This window comes from Heloderma suspectum, chromosome W, assembly GCF_057233095.1.
Source record: "Heloderma suspectum isolate Gila_16-S chromosome W, 16-S_ref, whole genome shotgun sequence".
NCBI classification, from domain to species: Eukaryota; Metazoa; Chordata; class Lepidosauria; order Squamata; family Helodermatidae; genus Heloderma; species Heloderma suspectum.
The window spans coordinates 64340888-64346121 of NC_139475.1; the positions used below are offsets into that span (position 1 = coordinate 64340888).

Sequence of the window (5234 nt, forward strand, 5' to 3'; positions counted from 1 at the left end):
CCATGGATCGAGGGCACTGTTAGTATGTGCCCATACAATGATCCAGATGCAACCATGCCCCTCCTGAACACTGGAGAGCTTGGGGGTTTTATACCCTTTTTCCTCCGTTGGGGCTCATGAGATCAAAGAGGGGTTCAGTATGTTCTTTGTCGATAACACACCATGTCCCAAATTCCAGGATTGACGTGGTTACTGACAGATCAACATTTGTTGTAGACAGCCAGGCACCTCCTTCTGACTCCCCAATGTCTCCATGATCGTGAAGTGCCATCCTTGTCATCAGAACATCTGCAGATACCCCTCTTTCATTGGCCCATGTCCTCTTCTGTAACTGACACTTTGGCAATCTTCAGCACATACCAGAGCACCCTCATCTGGCCCCCCTGCAATAAGACCATTCACTCTCCGTTCACACCTCCCCTTCCTGGTCTGGGCTATTCACATGACATGGACCGGTTTAGAATGTTGACCTTTTCACATTTCATAGTGTTCTGATTCACACTCAGATCACAGATTACATCTCAGGATGTTCACAATTCAGGGTCAAACTCTATCTCTTTTCACACCACATTTTGGCACCTGCAGTCTACAAGTTTATCCATTAGAAGCAGCGGGGGAAGTTATAGTGGGAAGGAATTTTTATTGACAAACATCAAGTAAAGTTGAATTTAAGAAGTGAGAGAAATTAATAAAAAGTTATAGTAGTAAATATTTAAAGGAAACTTAAGTAAAGAGATAACTTGAAGAAAAGTAGGAAAAATAAAATCACACTGTGTCATCGCCTCCTCCATATGTGCCTGCCCAGACCCTAAGATCATTCTCAGCGGTCCTTCTCTGGGAGCCCCTGCCAAAGGAGGAGAGGTGGGTGGCTACCAGGAAGAGGGCCTTTTCTACTGTGGCACCCCAGCTGAAGAATGAGCTCCCTAGAGAGGTTCGCCTGGCACCTACGTTGTACTCCTTCTGGCGCCAGGTGAAGACCTTTTTATTCTCCCAGTATTTTAGCATTTTAGCTTCCTAGTCTTTTAACTCTGTTGTTTTAAATCTGTATTTTAAATCTCTGCATTGCTGCTAGGTTTTATTCTGGTTGTACTGTTCTATTGTGGTTTTAATGCTTTCATATTTTATATTGTTTTATATAAAACAAGGTGCACTTTTGGGTTTTAATTTTTGTGAACCACCCAGAGAGCTTTGGCTATTGGGCAGTATAGAAATTAATTAAATACATAAATAAATAAATAAATAAGTTAAAATAAAATAAAGTTGTGACTTCAGTGGGATTCAAGTGGAGTGGATGTCAGGGCCGCGTAAACCCCCAGAACAACTGGGAACAGAACAATGGATATTATGAGTTCTTCTCCAATTCCCTTGCTGCGTCCCATGGTGTAACACAGCCTTCCCCACCCTGGTACACCCTTTGGAATGTTTGGGCTACAACTCCCATCAGCCCCAGCCAATGGTCAGGGATGATGGGAGTTAAGTTTGTGATCGGAGGAGTGGAATGGGGTTTAACCTTTACAACACCCATGCAGATTCTCTCTCTCTCTCTCTCTAGATCTCTCTATCTGCATCCATATAGATCCCCGCAATGGATTGCTCCATCCCAACCATCTTCATCATTTCCATCCTGATGTCCCTTCACTGTCACTGCCTACGAGCCCTCCCTTGCCCCCTGTTTCCCACTCTGACCAACCTCACAGAGTTTTCCTGCTCCTCGCCATCCCTAAGTGAGTTCCCATCTGGCTTCCCCAAAGGCACCAGGCACATCTCCGTTGAGTTCACAAATATCTCCACCATCGACGTAGAGACGCTCTGGGGCCTTCCCAAGCTCCAGGAACTTCATCTGTCCAGGAACAGTTGAAGACCCTTCCCAGCAGCCTACTCCATGACCTCCTGGAATTACATGCCTTGGATCTCACCGACAATCTCCTTAAAGATCTGCCCCTGGGGATATTCCAGAACTCCACCACCTTGAAGCAACTGTTCCTTCAGGGGAACCAGCTGACCGTCCTTCATCCATTCTGGTTCCAAACCCTACAGCAGGTCATGATCCTAGACCTCTCCCACAACCAGCTGAAGGAAGTGCCTCACTCTTGCTTCCAAAAGCTGGAGAATTTGATCACTTTGGACCTGTTATACAACCTCCTCCACACCCTCTCCCCACAAGTCCTGGATGGTTTGTCCCATCTGGAGAGGTTGATCCTAGAAGCCAACCAATTCCAAACTATTGCAGACAAAACTTTCCATGTCGTTCTGAGCCTTAAGTTCCTCTTCCTTCAGAATAACAGCTTAGCTGACCTCCCAGCTGGGATCTTCAAGCTGTTGGACCATCTGGAACTGCTGGACATCTCCAACAACCAGCTCACCCCATTGGATCCTTGGTTCTCAGGCCAGGCCACTGGGTTGAGCCTTGATCTCTCAGGAAACCTGTGGGCATGTGACTGTCACTTGCACACTCTCATGGACTGGGTGACGAGCAGCTCTATATTCCTATATTCTAAGCCGGAAGTGATCTGTGCCTCTCCCAAGAACCTTGAAGGCTGGGCAGCTATGTCTCTCAATGAGTCCAAATTTGGCTCCTGCTGAATCTTCAAGATGAAGCTTGTTTTTGCTGGGCTCCTTGCCCTTTTGGAGGATGATGAAATGAAAATGTGCAAAGGCTTCCAATCCAGGTTCCCCAACATGTTCCTGCAGGCCCCACTGTGCCCTTGGACACCTCCCTTGGGGCCCTCCAGTTCCCTGCCCCTCCAGATTTTGTATTAAAAATAAAATAAAATAAAAGTTCTTAACTAGGTGGCTGGCATGCTGCAAAGGGAAGCGCTGGCCCCCAGAGGCATTCTGAAAAAAATAAAACTGGTCACTGGCTACAGCCTAGTGCTTTGTTTTGAAACACACACAGATGCCCCCCCATCCCCACCCCCAAAAGGCAAGAGGGAAAGTGAGGGGGGTATTTGGTCTGTGGTGTGTGTGGTGGAAATATGTCAATTGTGGCTCAGAATCCCACCTCTGCCTTGCACTCAGTGTCTTGGTCAATTTACCTGTCTGTCTCTGAGTCTGATCAGTTTTGTCTTCTGTGAAATGAGAGCTGGAGCAGAAGACAGCAGGTTCAAAATAATGGCTTTGCTGTTTTAGAGCTCCATTCCCCCCCCCCCCCCCCCGGCCTGGTAACTTAGCTCCTTTGGCAAGTCACTTTGGTTTTTGCCTCATGAGTTCACCTTCTGGGAAACAGGTGTTTTGTGACTGGCCATGTCCACTATGGCAGCCATCTTGTGAGAGTGCCCACAACACACCCACAATGGGACCACCAGCCCAAAATCATTGGGAGCCCCTATTCTAACTTAAGGTGCAAATAGGTGTGACCTAACCTCCCCCTGCCACAGCTCCTCTGCTCAAAGCGTCTCAAAGTTCAGCTGATGAAAAAATCCAGGGGAGGGGGGGGCAGGGCATGTTAAGCCACAGGTGGAGAGAAATCCCACAGCCCTTGCCCATGTACTCCATTTACTGTCAAAAACTGGCCCCCTCCCTCCGCCTCTGTCTCTCCATGTGAGATGTGACTGGAGCAGCTCCACATTCTAAATTGATGCAGCTAGCCCTCTGTGTGCAAAAAACACTGACTTGGGGCCAAACAAGGAGATATGCCTTTTCCTGCAGTTAGCACTTGCTGTTTTTAAAAGTCAATTCTAGGCACAAAGGGTCTGATCCAGATCGAGACATAGGCATGGAGGACTGGGGTCCTTTAACACCACCCCCCTTTGGCCCCACCTGTATCATATCCTCTTTGCCTGCAATCTACTTTTAAAACTCCATTCACCCCATTGCTAGCATCTCCAAAGATTTATCTGCAAGGTTGGGTTAGCTTCCTGTTCTTGTGTCCCCTTTTAAACTCACCCCAAGGGTGAGCCAGCCATGACCTCTTCAAAGACACTCCATTACATCCACCTCATTTTCCCATTTTTCTGCCAGGCGACATTCAGAATTCCATGACTGGCTTTTTGCAGGAGGGAGTTGCCCCCTTAGTGCCCCCCCCCCCGTTCAGTGCCAGAAATATTTTGGGCAAGAGAGGGGCAGAAAATCATTGCTGAACAGCCAAAAGGTAAATACAGGTAACCCAATGGGTTCTTTAACTGAATTCGTTTAACCAAATCCGTTCTTTGTATTCGAGTAGGATCCTGTCTTGCTCCAGTGAGAAAAGGCAAAATAAATGCTGATGATTCGGAGAGGAGACCTGGAATGTTCCAGAGGAAACTGGGCCACCACAGTCCTCTGCCACCAATAGATCTTCTGCTTTGCCCTTAAATTGACACTAGACTGCAGTGGTTACAAGCTCTCTTGCCTGCTCACTCTCGCTCTGGGCCTGATCTGTAAGTGGTGGGGCCTCTACTCTCATATGATCATGAGGGAGCACCCCAGCAATAAAGCACCTCAGCCACACCTAGTGCATCAGATTGTCACAAATCTTCCGAAGGGGATCCAGTGCATGCAAAATGGCGATGAATGGATGTGAGGAGTGCACGCACAGACACATGCAAGGACAGCAGCCCAGAGGACAGCAGCAATTATCTGTTTTGGGGAGAGAAGATAGCACCAATCATCTGCTTTGTGAGGAGGAGGCAGCACTGAACACCAGTTTTGGGGAGGAAGAGATGGCACCCATCACCTGTTTTGGGAGAGTGGAGATAGCAATAATCACCTGTTTGGGGGAGGAAGAGACAGCACCAATCACCTGTTTTGGGGTGAGGGGAAGGATACTTGTTCCAGGCACCCCTATCTGAGCCACTGAGCTAAGGTCCCTTGAAGATATGGTAAGATTCCAGTCCTCATTTTTCTGAATAAAGGGCTAATTTAAATAGGAACATAGATGGACCAAGGTCAGACCCTTGGTCCATCTATCCTCCAGCATTGACTACTCTGATAGGCAGTTGCTCTCAAGGGTCCCAGGCAGGGAGGGGTCTTTCCCCAATCCTTTTAACTGAGATGTTGGGGACCAAACCAACATATAATCAGGATTAAAACAGCAAAGGACTGGGAGAACAAAAGAAACCTTAAGGCTGGTGAGAGAAAGAAAAAAAATGTAGGTGCTAGGTGAATTGCCTTGGGGACAGTGTTCCATAATTGAGGGGAGCCACCACATGGAAGGCCTTGTCTGTAGTAGCCACCCTCTGAACTTCAGAATAAGGGAGGGGGCACCTGGAGAAGGAATTCCGTAGAAAACTTTAGGACACAGATAGACATAGATA

General features: G+C 47.6%; 1 pseudogene; it reads left to right on the forward strand.

The window, feature by feature from the left end:
• Positions 1-1585: 1585 nt before the first annotated feature.
• On the forward strand, positions 1586-2583 carry LOC146334095 (phospholipase A2 inhibitor beta pseudogene; annotated as a pseudogene).
• The last annotated feature ends 2651 nt before the right edge of the window (positions 2584-5234 follow it).